Source organism: Chionomys nivalis, chromosome 4, assembly GCF_950005125.1.
Source record: "Chionomys nivalis chromosome 4, mChiNiv1.1, whole genome shotgun sequence".
Taxonomy (NCBI): Eukaryota; Metazoa; Chordata; class Mammalia; order Rodentia; family Cricetidae; genus Chionomys; species Chionomys nivalis.
The window spans coordinates 89,474,677-89,491,254 of NC_080089.1; the positions used below are offsets into that span (position 1 = coordinate 89,474,677).

General features: G+C 39.2%; 1 pseudogene; it reads left to right on the top strand.

Moving 5' to 3' along the window:
- LOC130873558 (phospholipid scramblase 2-like) overlaps positions 1-16,578 on the top strand; it is a 58,905-nt pseudogene that overhangs the window by 29,952 nt on the left and 12,375 nt on the right.

Sequence of the window (16,578 nt, forward strand, 5' to 3'; positions counted from 1 at the left end):
CACTCAGTCTTCATTCTGAAATCCTTATTCTTTGTTATCAGTGCTAAAGAAATGAGATCACAGTGAAAGAATCTGAGGCAGAATGGTAGAACCAGTTCAATCCAATAAGAAAAGGAGTCAAGTTCAAGTTTACACGGAGCCCTCTAGTGGTCAGGAATCAGATTTACATTTATAAAACAGTGCTTATGAATTACATTCTTATTTTTTTTTACTTATTTATTTATTTTTATTCTTTTTTAATTAAAATTTCCACCTGCTCCCCATTTCCCATTTCCCTCCCCTCCTCCCAAATATTGCCCTCCCCCCACTTCCCTCCCCCTATCCCCACTCCTCTTCTCCTCCCCCCACTCCATTCCCCCTCCCTCTCGATACTGAAGAGCAGTCCAAATTCCCTGCCCTGCGGGAAGACCAAGGTCCTTCTATCTACGTCCAGAAAGGTGAGCGTCCAAACAGGCTAAGCTCCCACAAAGCCAGTTCATGTATTAGGATCGAAACCTAGTGCCATTGTCCTTGGCTTCTCATCAGTCTTCATTGACCGCCATGCTCAGAGAGTCCGGAATCAACCCATGCTTATTCAGTCCCAGACCAGCTGGCCTTGGTGGGCTCCCAATAAATCAGTTCCACTGTCACAGTGGGTGGGTGCATCCCTCGTGGTCCTGATTTTTTGCTCATGTTCTCCCTCCTTCTGCTCCTCATTTGGACCTTAAGAGCTCAGACCGTTGCTCCAAATTGAGACTCTGTCTCTACCTCGATCCATCGCCAGATGAAGGTTCTAAGGTGATATGCAAGATATTCATCAGTATAGGATAGGGTCATTTCAGGTTCCCTCTCCTTAGTTGCCCAAGGTACCAGCTGGGGACATATTCCTGGACACCTGCGAACCCCTCAAGAGTCAAGTCTCTTGCCAACCCTAAGATGGCTCCCTTAGATAGGATATATACTTCGCTGCTCCCGTATCCATCCTTCCTATATCCCAACCATCCCAATCCTCCGAGCTCCTCCCATCCTCCCCTTCTCATATTTCTCATCCCATTTCCCCTTTGCCCCATGCCACCTCACCCGCAAGTTCCCAGTTTTTGCCCTGGAATCTTGTCTACTTCCCCCTCTCCATGCGGATGACTATATGATTTTCTTTGGGTTCACTTTCTTATTTAGCTTCTATAGGATCACACATTATATGCTTAATGTCTTTTATTTTATGGCTAGAAACCGATTATGAGTGAGTACATCCCATGTTCCTCTTTTTGAGTCTGGGATACCTCACTCAGGATAGTGTTTTCTATTTCCATCCATTTGCACGCAAAATTCGAGAAGTCATTGTTTTTTACTGCTGAGTAGTACTCTAATATGTATATATTCCACACTTTCTTCATCCATTCCTCCATTGAAGGGCATCTAGGTTGTTTCCAGGTTTTGGCTATTACAAACAATGCTGCTATGAACATAGTTGAACAGATACTTTTGTCATTTGATGTGGCATCTCTTGGGTATATTCCCAATAGTGGTATTACTGGATCTTGGGGTAGGTTGATCCCAAATTTCCTGAGAAATCGCCACACTGATTTCCAAAGTGGTTGCACAAGTTTGCATTCCCACCAGCAATGAATGAGTGTGCCTCTTTCTCCACAACCTCTCCAGCAAAGGCTATCATTGGTGTTCTTGATTTTAGCCATTCTGACAGGTGTAAGATGGTATCTCAAAGTTGTTTTAATTTGCATTTCCCTTATCGCTAAGGAGGTTGAGCATGACCTTAGGTGTCTTTTGGCCATTTGAATTTCTTCTGTTGAGAATTCTCTGTTCAGATCTGTGCCCCATTTTTTTATTGGGTTCATTTGCATTTTAAAGTTTAGTTTCTTGAGTTCTTTATATATTTTGGTGATCAGACCTTTGTCTGTTGCAGGGTTGGTGAAGATCTTCTCCCAGTCAGTGGGTTGCCTTTTTGTCTTAGTGACAGTGTCCTTTGCTTTACAGAAGCTACTCAGTTTCAGGAGGTCCCATTTATTCAATGTTGCCCTTAATGTCTGTGCTGCTGGGGATAAACGTAGGAAGTGATCTCCTGTACCCATATGTTGTAGAGTACTTCCAACTTTTTCTTCTATCAGGTTCAGTGTGTTCAGACTAATATTGAGGTCTTTAATCCATTTGGACTTGAGTTTTGTGCATGGTGATAGATATGGATCTATTTTCATTCTTCTACACGTTGACAACCAGTTCTGCCAGCACCATTTGTTGAAGATGCTCTCTTTTTTCCATTGAATACTTTTAGCTCCTTTATCAAAAATTAGGTGTTCATAAGTTTGTGGGTTAAAATCAGGGTCTTCTACTCGGTTCCATTGGTCGACTTCTCTGTTTTTATGCCAATACCAAACTGTTTTCAATACTGAGGCTCTGTAATAGAGTTTGAGGTCAGGGATGGTAATGCCTCCAGACGATCCTTTATTATATAAGATTGTTTTGGCTATCCTGGGTTTTTTGTTTCTCCATATAAAGTTGATTATTGTCCTCTCAAGATCTGTGAAGAATTTTGATGGGATTTTGATGGGGATTGCATTGAATCTATAAATTGCCCTTGGTAGAATTGCCATTTTTACTATGTTGATCCTCCCTATCCAAGAGCAAGGGAGATCCTTCCATTTTCTGGTATCCTCCTCAATTTCTTTCTTCATTGACTTAAAGTTCTTGTCAAATAGATCCTTTACTTCCTTGGTTAGGGTTACCCCAAGATATTTTATGCTATTTGTGGCTATCGTGAAGGGTGATGCTTCTCTGATTTCCATCTCTGCTTCCTTATCCTTTGTGTATAGGAGGGCAACTGATTTTTTGGAATTGATCTTGTATCCTGCAACGCTACTAAAGGTGTTTATCAGCTGAAGGAGTTCTTTGCTGGAGTTTTTGGGGTCGCTTATGTACACTATCATATCGTCTGCAAATAATGAAAGTTTAACTTCTTTCTTTCCGATTTGAATCCCTTTGATCCCCTTATGTTGTCTTATTGCTATTGCTAGAATTTCAAGCACTATATTAAAGAGGTATGGAGAGAGTGGACAACCTTGTCGTGTTCCTGATTTTAGTGGAATAGCTTTGAGTTTCTCTCCATTTAATTTGATGTTAGCTGACGGCTTGCTATAAATAGCTTTTATTATAGTTAGGAACGACCCTTGTCTTACATTCTTTCTCTCTCTCTCTTTCTCTCTCTCTCTCTCTCGTGTGCCTGTGTGTGTCTGTATTTGTGTGTGTGTGTGAGAGAGAGAGAGAGAGGGAGAGAGTCAGAGACAGAGACAGACAGAGAGACAGAGAGAAACAGAGAGAAAGAGAGAGAGGAGAACATGAGTGTATGTGAACGACGCTGCCTGTAGAAACTGAAAGAGGGTGTTTGATGGCTTGGATCCATAATCACAGGCACTCGAGAGCCGTCTTCCACAGGTGTATTCAGGTCTTCTGCAAGAGCACTATGACCTATTAACTAAAAGCCATCTCTTTTGAACCAAGTCTGAAATATTTGAAAAACAATCTTTGATTCATTGAAACTCTTCCCTCTGTGTATGTAACATTCACCCCAAATACAGGTCATGAAGTATAATTCTCTGCAACTGTCAAATATTTTCAATTCATATGAATTGCAATCAATCTTTATAAAACATATATTTGTGCATAGGTCTTAGCTCATGCATGTGCATGCATATCTAATAGACAGTATAGTACAAATGGAATCAGAGCTTCAAAAACACAGGCAAAGTTCCAGACCTAGGAGAGATGGAGTAGGCGTGCTGTACCCTGTTCTCTGATATAACAGAACTAAACACCCAGGAGGGGACACCCAGAAGCTCTTTAAGGATGCTGGAAATAAGTAAATGGCAGATGAATGAAGGAGATTAAGGTTGTTTTACAGGCCTCCTTTTTGAATATTCACCCCTAAATTGGGTTTGGTTCCTGTCTCAAATAAAGGGGGGGGGGGAAGGAATTATAGGAATCTAGAACCCAAGATCAAGATCAAGGGCAGAGTTAAATGAAGAACTTGTAGACAACCATGTCACGGATAACACTGCAGACTGAAATGAAGAACGCAAGTCAAAACTGCTGTGGTGGAGTGGACTATAAGACAGTCTGCCTGAAAAAAATTACATTTTATGTCAAAAAAAACAAGACATGTAGGGTAAGAACTAATTACAGACAGCTTTATATAGTATTTTACTCAACTGTACGTAAAACAACAGATCAAACGTTAATTGGCTAAATGTTTTCCAAAACTAACAAGCAAACCACAGACAATGGCCAAACAGCTGCTCTTCCAAGCCTGTAACTCTCCTCTGCTTGCTGTGGGGTCACGGACGGCCTCTCTGACCTACTGTGCTCTCTAGCTATTCTGCCCTATTCCCTCTCATTGATGTAGAAGCAAGCGAAGGCAACAACAAGAAAGTTGCTTTGATACTGAACAATGCTGCAACCAAGTGAACGAAGATGACTCAGGTGAAATTAAACCTCTCAACTTCCTCACGTTTCCGGAAGGTTATGTTAGAGACAACGTTTATTAATGTCTCTCTTTAAGATATTTGATTTACTCTTTGTGTTGGAGACAGGCCTTGAATTCATAATCTTCTGGCTCCAGCAGCTCATGTGCCAGTGCTATTTTTTTTATTGGTAAGACTGAAAGTCTTGAATTTCAATTTACTCTTCTGTCCATATAAATTTTACTCTGAGAAACAATACATTTTTTCTAAACATTTGTAAAAAGAATATTTATAATATGAAAATTCAATATTGCTAGTTAACTGAAGTACTTAGGCTTTTAAATTTTCTGTCACTTGACATAGTCTTATATAATTTGTGTATATGCAAGTAATCCACACATACATAATTAAATGTGTGTATAAATATAAACCTTAAGTTATGATTTGGATGCAAAATATCTTTCATAGGTTCATGATTTTGAACACTTGGTACCTAGCTGGCAGGACTGTTTGAGAAGGTTCTGGAACCTTTAGGAGATGGAGCTTCGCTGGAGGAAGTATATCACTGGGGTAGGCTTTGAAATTTTATAGCCTAGCTGTATTTACTGTTTTCTCTTTCTCTCTGTCTCCTGTGTGCTGATGGAGTATGATCACTTGGTTCCTATACCATCACATTGACCTCTTGCTCCTGCCCTTCCTTTCATGATGGACTGTGTCACCTCTGGAACTCTAAGCCAAAATAAACACTTTCTTCTCTGTTCCATTTAATCATGGTATTGAATCTAGGGTGTTGTTGGCTATATTCCTAGACAACTGTTAGGTTTAGGATTGGGAAGGTAACTGTGTTCAAATTCCTACTGTCCCAGCTGGAAAGAGGTGTCAGTCAGAATCTGTGGTTAAAATCTCCTTCTCCTTCTCAAATCACCATTAATTTTTTTCTCTCTTTCAAAATCCTGTATCCATATAAATTAGGAGGTCAACTTGGTCTACCAACTGCACAGCTTCTTCTTCCCCTAGTAGTAAAGGGACATGGTGATTAAATAGATCAGTAACAAAGCTGATTTGTGATTTCTGATGGAATGAGTTCAACAAAGGAGTACATAAATGTTAAATGTATATTAGGTGTGATGGTTCTCACTCCTAGAACTTCACTCAACTGTTGGAAAGGAGCATATGCTAATCAAATTGTGATGTGAAATTCTGTGTATGTTCTAGAGTGATTATCATTCTTAAGAAAAATTATACAGCATGAATTTGTGAACATTGTTTTGTTCAGACTTTTTTATTTTTTCGTAAAGTATAAATGCTTCTGTGTCTTTTGGCATCTTTAAAAATACAAGAATGAGGAAACAGTTATCTGGCTATGTTTAATTAACCCAACTATAACACAGTCCAATCATTTTTCCAACTGTGTGATGCTACGTCTTGGAGAAGATCCATTAAATTAGTCAGAGTCCTCTAGAGAAAAGAGCAGTGGGAAATATGTAGCTTGAGATATGAGGTTGGGCTGGTGAGATTGTTCAGCACGTAGGTTTCATGGCCTCAAGCCTGATGACTTAAGTTTGGTCCCTAGGGCACACATGTTGAAGAGGGATACTGTTTAACTAAAGCTCTCCTCCGAAATTCACAAAGTCCCCTTGGTACATGAACATTTTCACACATGCACACATACATTACACTAAAAGTAAGTAAAAGTAAGTTTAAAAAGAGACACAAAGCTATAAATTACTTTTACACAAAGTTTAAGAGTCAAAGTTAATTCTAAACAGGAAACCAAAAGCATTCCATTGTTTAATTCTATCCAAGAATCAGGGAAACCAGTGAATTAGAGTCCATTTTGGGTCTACAGATCCCAAAACCAGGAGTATTAAGAGCAGAATACTCATTTTCTAAGCCAAGAAAAGCTTCAGAGATTTCTCTTCTCCATTGTTTATACTCTCAAAAGAGTAGAGCAAGCCTATCTACATAGGATGGGGAAACCTAGCTATTTAGTTCACATATTCAAATGCTCATCTCAACCTGGAAGACATCAGGTTGAAATTGTGTTTGAATATGCTGTGACCATTATTAGGTTGACAGAATTAAACACCATGAGCCATACATCTACTTTTTGAGCCATACATCTACTTTTTTAAAAATTGTTTTTATTGAACTATATATTTTTCTCTGCCCCCTCCCAATTTCTCTCCCGTCTTCTACCCTCTCCCATGTTCCCCATGCTCCCAATTTACTCAGAAGATTTTGTCTTTTTCTACTTCCCATGTAGATTAGATCCAGGTATGTCTCTCTCTCTCTTCGGGTTCTCTTTGTTGTCTAGGTTCTCTAGGACTGTTAATTGTAGACTGGGTTTTCTTTGCTTTATTTATGTCTAAAAGCCACTTAGATATTTGTCTTTCTGTGCCTGGGCTACCTCACTCAATATGTTTTTTTCTAGATCCATTCATTTGTCTACAAATTTCAAGATGTCATTATTTTTTTTTTTCGCTGTGAGTACTCCATTGTGTAAATGTACCACATTTTCCACATCCATTCTTTGGTAGAGGAGCATTCAGGTTGTTTCCAGGTTCTGGCTATGACAAACAATGATGCTATGAACATAGTTGAACAAATGTCCTTGTAGTATGATTGAGCATTCTTTGGGTATATACCCAAAAGTGGTATTGCTGGGTCTTGAGGTTGATTGTTTCTTAATTTTCTGAGAAATCACTGTACTGACTTCCAAAGTGGCTGTACTAGCTTGAACTCCCACCAGCAATGAAGAAGTGTTCCCTTACCCAACATCCTTTTCAGCATAAGTTGTTATCAGTGTTTTTTATCTTGGCTATTCATACAAAAGTAAGATGGAATCTCAGAGTTGTTTTGATTTTCATTTCTCTGATGGCTAAGGATGTTGAACATTTCCTTAAGTGTCTTTCAGACATTTTAGATTCCTCTGTTGAGAGTTCAATGTTTAGATCTGTGCCTCATTTTTTAATTGGATTATTTGGTATTTTGATCACCAATTTCTTGAGTTTTTTGTATATTTGGAGATCAACCCTCTGTTCGATGTGGGACTTGGTGAAGATATTTTTCCATTCTGTAGGCTTCCATTTTGTCTTGTTGACCGTGTCCTTTGCTTTACAGAAGCTTCTGAGTTTCAAGATGTTCCATTTATTGTTTTTCTCAGTGTCTGTGCTACTGGGGTTATATTTAGGAAGTGGTTTTCTGTGCCAATGTGTTCAAATATACTTCCCACTTTCTCTTCTATGAGGCTCAGTGTGGGTGGTTTTATGTTGAGGTCTTTGATCCATTTGGAAGTGAGTTTTGTGCATGATGATAGATACGGATCTATTTTCATTCTTCTACATGTTAATATCCAGTTATTAAATATTATTTCTTTTTTTCCATTTTAGATTCTTTGTCAAAAATCAGGAGTTTGTAGGCATGAGGATTGATATCCAGGTCTTCAATTGGGTTCCATTTGTCCTCCTGTCTGTTTTTATGCCAATGCCAGGCTGTTTTCAGTACTGTAGTTCTGTAATAGAGTGTGAAGCCAGAGATTGTGATGCCTCCAGAAGTTCCTTTATTGTACAGGATTGTTTTGGCTATCCTGGGATTTTTGCTTTTTCATATGAAGTTGAGTATTGTTCTTTCAAGGTTTGTGAAGAAAATTTTGCTGGGATTTTGATTGGCATTGCATTGAATCTGTAAATTGGTTTTGGAAGATTGTCATTTTTTACTATGTTAATTCTACATACCCAAGAACATGGGCGGTCTTTCCATTTTCTGGTGTCTTCTTTAATTTCTTTCTTCAAATATTTAAAAGTTTCATCATACAGGTCTTCCACTTGTTTTGTTAGAGTTAATCCTAGATATTTTGTGTTATTTGCATACATCTAATTTTAACTATACTTAACTTTAAAAAAAGGCAAGGTTAGTTTTCTCACCATGACAGAAACTAGAGTCTTTAATTAAAGAGAACTTTAATTAAAGAATTACCTCTATTAGATTGGCCTGTGGGCATGTGTATACAACATTTTTTTTATGGAATGATTGATTGATTACTGATGCAAGTGTGAGGACTTGAACCACTGTGGGCTGGTACCACACCTTTGCAGATATACCTGGAATGTATAAGGAAGGTAACAGAAAAAGCCAGGTAAAGTATGACGATATTCAGCTTTTCTTCATGTTTCTGGCATCTACCAGAGTTCTTGCCCCGTGTTCCCTCAATGATGGTCTAAGATTAGGATGTGTAGAACTAACAACCCCTTTCTTCCACAACATTGTTTTTGGTCATGTTGCTTATCACAGCAGTAGAAAGTGAACCATGGTGGAGACTGTTACTAGAGAATAGCATATTGGTGTAGAATCTGTCCAGACTTTTAGGCCTTGGAATGTTTTATGGAAAATGATGGAGAAATTTTGAGCTTTTGCCTGGAAAAGCCATTGAGAGTTTAGAGCTTAGTAAGCTATTACTGGAACATTGAAGACAATGCTTGGATCACTACATGAAAGAGAGGCTTAGGGCATGGAGTTCCAGAGTAAATATTGAGAATCCCTTAAACACTGTGAGGGATGGTCTTATGATAATTTGAAATAATCTGATAATCTAGTCTCTAATTGACTATGATTAAAAAGTGACCACACAACTGAACTGAAATCTTTGCTTTACTGGGACTATTGATGGTGATTATCTAGAGCTAAAAAAAAATCAATTGTGATTAATAAGAGACCACTTATTAATTTCACTAAGGTGAAATATTTTGGAAAGTATTTCCTCAAGGTCAGTGCACAGAATCTGTGACTCACGGAAGTGACCAAGGACATATCTCAATCTGGAAGTTGAATATGATAATGTATAAGAGTCTCCCACATAGTCTGGTTTTGAAAGGCTTGAAGGGGTCACTAAGAAAAACTGAAGCTTGGCACTATTGGAGGTTGAGAAGTCATTGTTAAAGATATATTCTCAGCTGCAGTGGAGACACTAGCATATCAGAGAAAGTAGAACATGTACCAAAGACAAAGGCAGGTGTGGAGTGGTGAAAACCCAAGCCTACAAGACAAGTTGTATGCTCCAGATGTAAGAGTAAGAGAGGTGGGGATACCCAAACCCTTTAGCACCCATAAAATCTTGAACGAGTTCCAAGGACTGTCTTATGTTGTGATATTACTTGACATCTTGAGGGCAAACAAGCAAGGAAACATGGTTGAACAGTGAAGCATTTGTGTGTCAAGTTTACAAGGGGTCAACTGTGCCAGGAAGTTTGGGTCAACTAGACACAATAGTTACCTGTGGAGAAAACCTCTATTCATGAACTGCTTCCATCAAACTGACCTGTGAGCATGTTTGTCAGGACATTTGCAAATTGCTAACTGACACAGGAGTCTTAAGCCACTGTGGGTAGTGTCATCCATTGGCAGGTATGCCTGGGCTATATAAGAATGTATCTGAGCAAGTGAGAAAACAAACAAACAATTGATGTGGGATTCCCTTCTGTAAGCTGTGAATACCTTTGGTTAATAAAGAGATTGTCTTGGCCTGTAATAAAGCAAAAGAGTAGAGCTAGGCAGGGAAAGCTAAGCTGGATGCTGGGAGGAAGGAGATGGAGTTGAGAGAAGCCATGTAGCCCCCTGCAGAGACAAATGCTGGAACTTTACCTGGTAAGCCATAGTTTTGTTGAGATACACCAATTAATTAAAAATGGGTTAAATTTATATGTAAGAGTTAGCTAATAAGAATCTAGAGCTAATGGGCCTAGCAGTGATTTACTTAATACAATTTCTGTTTGGTTATTTCAGAAGTCTGAGTGACTGGGAAATAAACAAGCAGCCTCCTACTACAAATTGGTGCCCAGCATGAGTAACTGAATCCACATAAAACCTGAGAGGGCTTGAAAGAAATTCTAGACACTAAAAAGCAAAGTTTAGCCACATTTTTTTCAGATGGGTTCTGCTTGCTGGCGGCATGCTGTGGTTTCTTTAAGAGAGGTCTTCTTGACTCAGCAGTAGCAGAAAAAATATTCATGTGGTTTCAAGATGGCAGTTTCCTGGGACATGCTGCCAACACAAACTCTGGCTCTTTCACAAGACCAAGCATTTAAATGGGGGTCTGTGAGCAGAGTGCTACAACTTGCTTAATGGAGACATAGACCTGCTGTGTGCCTAAAAATGGGGCAATGTGCATGGCTCTCAAAGGCAACAAACACGCCTCTGGAATGTTGGACTAGGCTGAGTAAGCAGGCAAGGCCATGTTATAATTATGTAAAATATAGGGAAATTGTGTGTGTATGTGTGTGTGTGTGTGTATCTGATGAGAACTAAAAATTTATCCTGCAGCTGTTTTGCCAGAAGGTACTCGTCCTCGCTAACTGTACCTTAAGATCTAAGGTTTAAAAAGTAGGAAAAAACAAGAAAGCATGAACAAGTGAGCACTGTTTAGAATACATTCAGTTTTCTTCTGGGGATGTCTATGCAAAAAGAAATGGTCCCTGAGAACAGACCAGGCAAACATTTTGAGAATTTAAGGCAGGTATTTTATCAGACACATCTGGATGTCAGACCTTCTCAATGGCTGCTCGAGTTGAACAGACCAAGTCTTTGAATTCCAGACACAATCATGGTTCAATTGGAGTTCCATTCTTGATATCCTGCTCAATGACTCCAGGAGCCCTGCACTAACGCTGAGAACTGAGCCAAAACTTTCTTTAGATGTGTGGATTGTGACGGTTGTAGTTTTTGCCTTGGCTGTCATTTGGGATTTTAGGTTTATGATGTTCCTTCTTGAATTTCTGCTTTATTGTATATATTCTTCAAAGATTTTTTAAAAGAGGTGTCACCATCATGGGTTGGCCAAGGGCTTCTGAAATCCTTTCAATAAACAGCAAGTGAATGATGATCAAGCCCCAAGTCTAGACTATATGGAAGATATTGGTGAAAGCTGAAAGATCAGAAAAGCTGAACAGTCATCCACTAGTTTTCACCTCTATGAAAACCTCAGAATGAATGGGGTATCCTGTTTCTACAAGTCCTCAGATTGAATGGGTCTCTGCAAAACCTCAGACTGAATGCTGTGAGTTCCTGTCTCCTCTCATTTTATATTCTTCTCTCTACCCAGCTATATCACTCTCTATCTCCATCTCTCTAGTGCTGGCATTAAAGGTGTGTGGCTCCCAAGTACTGGGCTTACTATCTGACTCTGATTTTCTTTTAGACTGGAGCAATTTTGTATAGCCCAGGGTAGCCTTGAATTCACAGAGATCCATCTTTCTCTGTCTTCTGAGAACTGGGATTGAATGTGTGTGCCACCACTGCCTGACCTCTATGACTAACTGCTAGTTCCACACTTTGATCTTCAGGCAAGCACAAACAAAAAATCACCACAATTCCCACTTTTTTTCTAAAATAAAAAAAGTTATAACTAATATAAGAAAAACCATACACAATAAGTACAATAACTGTACAAAATATATACAGGCAAAAAGTATATCAACAATGTCTACTTTTTGCATTTGAAAAATTCAGAGAAAATACTCCATGATCGGTCATATCTTGGTGAGTTCAAAGAATTGTACCTAATTAAATTTCTATACAAACTTGCATTACTAAACCTTTATCTCAGTGTCTCTCATCTTTATACACATCATACCACTTTAGTGAGTTTCTATTCTGAGTCTGGTGAACAAAGAAAACTATAACTATCTAGTCTTCAACTGCCTCAGAGACCTGAGAAGGAAATAATAATAACTAAGTAATCTGGAAGGGCAAGCAATCGACTTCCAAAATGTGAGAAATGACAGAAACAACTGGCTGCCTGGACAGTCATTCAAGGTTCTTTTGCAATATTGGGGCATCCATCTTCAGTCTAAAGGCCTAGAATATTCAACAAATTTTTCTATAAAGCAGAATATTTGAAGAACTGTCCCTCTTTATTTTGGCAAGGTTTGGCACTCACTCTCTTTTGTGTCCTGCTTGTTAAATATGGACTGCATACTGTCAACAGTTGAGGCAAGAACACTTTCTTGCCTGGTGGCTTACTTTTGCCACAAAGAACGTAAATTCCTTTTGGAGTTTCTGTAATGCCCATCTTCTACTCTGAAGTAGATTGGTACTACCAGGAGCAGACATGTCTCACTGTCATGGAAAAGGAACTTATGTTATTAAAACATCTTAAATGCCACATGATTAGCATGATTAATAAAAACCCAGAGATAAATATTGGGGTTCAACCTGAAAGTCAGAAAAGCAAGATAGCCAGCTACTGGCTCTTACCTCTACCTCAGTCTGAAATGGCAATCCTACTTCCAGGAATCGCAGAATGAGACTGTGTCTAAGAGATATCTCCTTTTATATTCCTCTCTAGGCCTGGGATTAAAGGCGTGCACCACTACTGCTGAGTTTCTATGGCAAACTAGCATGGCTACTGGGATTAAAGGTGTGTGTCACCACTGCCTGGAGTGTAAGGCTGACCAATGGGGCTGTTTTATTCTCTGATCTTTAAGCAAGTTTGATTTGTTAAAATAAAAATGAAATATCACTACACCATGTTCTGTAGATCTCTGAAATGTCTGAAGATCACCTGTCTATCTAAAATTTATCTCTGTTTCTGCTGCTCTCTAAGACAGAACAAGATCTGACTGGGCAGAGAAAGGACTATAAAGTGGCAGGAGATAGGACCTCAAGGCATTCAGTCTGGGGACTTGTAGATACAGGATCTTGCTCCCTTGATTTGAGGACTTCATAGAGGTAAAACTGATTCCTTTACTTCTCTGTTCTTTCTGCATTTACCCTGATATCTGACTCTGAGTTTTTATTATTAAGACCAATTAGAAAGAGCAACTCTTGAGGGAGAGAGGGCCTGTTTTTTGTCCCAGCCTCCCGGCTAGCTTAACCCCTGAAATAATCACCCAGAAATACTGACTGACCCATTAGTTCTAGCCTCTTATTGGCTAACTCCCACATCTTGATTCAACCCATTTTTAATAACCTGTATGTTACCATGACATCGTGGCTTACCAGGAAAGATTCAGCATGTCTGACCTGGCAGCTTCATAGCAGCTCTCTGTCTGCCCTTCTTCCCAGCATTCAGTTCTGTCTATTCCACATACCTAAGTGCTGCCCTATCAAAAGGCCAAGGCAATTTCTTTATTCAACCAATGAAAGCAACACATAGACAGAAGAACCTCCTACACCAAGCAACAGTTTTTCTTTGTTGTTTTGTTTTGTTCTCCTTTCCTCCCTATAGTAGCAAATTGCTAGCTTGTCCCTTCTCAGGTATATCTGTTACTTTTTTTTTAAAGGTTATCATTTCAATTTGTTTTTCACAATGGGAATTTGAATGCTCAACATTTTTAAGATATAAATGGTGTCATGAACTCATCCTTCTCCCCAGAGTCTTTCGTTGTCAAGCAAACTTTGTAAGTGAAAACTCCTTACAGTACACTTCTGGAGGTAAATTGTATGCTCCTGTTACGATCAGAGCTTTCTATTCTTCTTTGGATATCTCTCTTGGTAGACGTGCCAGAGTCCCATCCTAAATCAGCTCTCACTTTTCCTTCCCTTTCCTTTTCCACTGTTTCTCCCTCCAGCATCTCGTAAAGCTTCTTCCTTCCTGACATTTCCTTCTCCATTTAAGCTATATCTGTCTGAAGTGGCTGCCTTGTGTCTGAAAACTTTATTTTAGAAACATTTTCTTTCTCCTGGAAGTTAATTGTAAGTTGCTTAAGTGCAAATTATCTTCTTGATGATTGTTTCTCTTTATTGTACAACAGATACAATCACATGATAGATCATCTGTGAATGTTCATTTATTTAGAAGAAATTGACAATAAAAGCTATGTTTATGAGACATTTATATATTTTCTTTTTGCTCAACCCTACTTTTAATGATGTGTGGATTTCCTCATCTGTGTTCTACTTAAATGTGTTACCTATTCTGAGGATTAGGTTCCCCATAGCTATCAGTGCTATTATATCATGGAGCCTAGAAACCGCTCTTCTATAAACTATAAAAATAAGCCTGTGAAACTTAATTTCAGTCATACATATTACTGCATATAGAACTATAATATTTGGAATAGAGAATTCTTTATTTTCAAGTAAGTTACTCTGGGCAAGTAGGAATGGTGGTGGCATTCCTGGCTTTCACCCACCACATTTCAGTGCCACCTTTCTCATAAGTTGTGAAAAATAGACAAATGACTCTAGACCTTGACAAATATCACTGTTAAGTTGGGAGCATAATCCCCAGCCTCTGGCATCCATCCAAGCCCCCTGGCCTGGGAGTTGCATTGGTCTAGACTCCAAATCCCAGCATGTCAGGTCCTGACCACCCGCCCAGCCCCATCCCATTCCCACAGAGCATTTAAGTGGGCTCCTAGAGGAGAAACACGTGGTTTTCGGGTCTGCATGGGCTCCCTGCTGTCCTGTCTCCCCACCATGCACTCGGCCACCCAAGAGCGTCTTACTTAATAAAATGGGTTGGTTTGATTTGATCTAATTGGATTTCTTGCGCTGGCAGAACCTCCTTTCTTATTATTTTTACTTAACAATCACTACAGTAGAAAACCTTCCCCTGTTCTATACATATAGGAGAATATAGGAGAAGTTATTGTTCAGGTTTCCAAATTATTTGTTTTCGCAAGATGCTTTGGTCCTAGAAATATTAATTTACATCCTTTGCTTTGGTTTTCTCACTAACATCTTTTTCCATGAACTCATGCCAAATCTTCATATAAATAACTCTAATCATTTATGATTTTGCCTCACATATTTTACATTCAAGGCTGAATGGCAAGGTTGTTGTGTTAATGTTTTCCATGGAGGCAAGAACAGATGTCTTCTCCCTCAAGAGAGGGTACTATTAACATATCAAAGTAAAAACTTCACTGAAGTCCAAGCTGAGGATCTGAGAGTGGGTGAAAAATTACAAATAGGAGCTTGGACATCTCTTAGGCAACTGCGGTATGGCAAAGCCCAGCCCATCCTTGTTGACTGACAACTCACACATGGTACATCCCTACAGCTCTCAGCACAGCTTGCCGGCAACTCAAAAAACAGGGAGGTGGTTGCGCATGCCTTTAATCCCAGCACTTGGGAGGCAGAGGCAGGTGAACCTCTGTGAGTTCGAGACCAGCCTGGTCTACAAGAGCTAGTTCCAGGACAGGCTCCAAAGCCACAGAGAAACCCTGTCTCGAAAAACCAAAAAAAAAAAAAAAAAAAAAAAAAAAAAAAAACCAAAAAACAGGGAGGTCTCTCCACAGAGGCTTTGGTAACTGATCCTATACTTTTGAGGAGGGGCCTTGCTGTTGTACATTTCAGCTTTCTTTGATCAGTGAGATTTGTTTACTTGCTGAAGCAGGCTTACAGTTCCCCTTTTTCCTCCAGAGAGGAATGTGTCAGTTTTGGGGAAATTGCTACAGAGCCAAAGGAAAGGTTGTCTTTTGATTCATCACAGCCAGAACTCTCAAAAATAGGTGAAGATGTAATATCCCATGGACTTTGTTGAAGTAGCTATAAAACATAACAATGACACTTTAAAGTTCATAGATTCATTGAAATGTACTAAGAGCTAGTTAAGGTAATTTCCAAAAGGATTTGTTATTCCATTTTTCTGTGCAGTAACAACTATTTGGTTCACTCCTGTTTCGGGAACTAGTGGACATCTTGGTTACTCAGGACCTCAGGCTGGCTGTCCGGTCCCACCACCCATCTATGCTGATGAAGGCCCAGCCTTCTTTATTACCCAAAGTCAGCCAGAATCTCACCAGCCAGGTAGACCTGCTGTGATCCCATGGATTCTAGCGCCCTCTCTTCGGAAGTGCCACCTGGATTGGAATATTTAATTCACGTAAGTTCAAAAAGATAAAGCTTCATAAACAAGACCATGTTTCTAATTTACTTATGGGTAGGCAATCACTGTGGTTCATAAAAATTAGAGTCAGTAAACAGATTTTTTTTTTTTTGACAAAGGGTGTCACTCGATGCTATAGTCTGGCTTAGGCTCCACTGTTTTGAATTCCTCCTAATTCATTTACTCAGTATTCCAGGTGTAGAGATTATGACATGACCCATAAAATATCTATTCTAAAATGAGTCACTGATTTTTATGGATTTATTTTCTTTATGAAGTAAAATGTGAATGTCTTAGGAA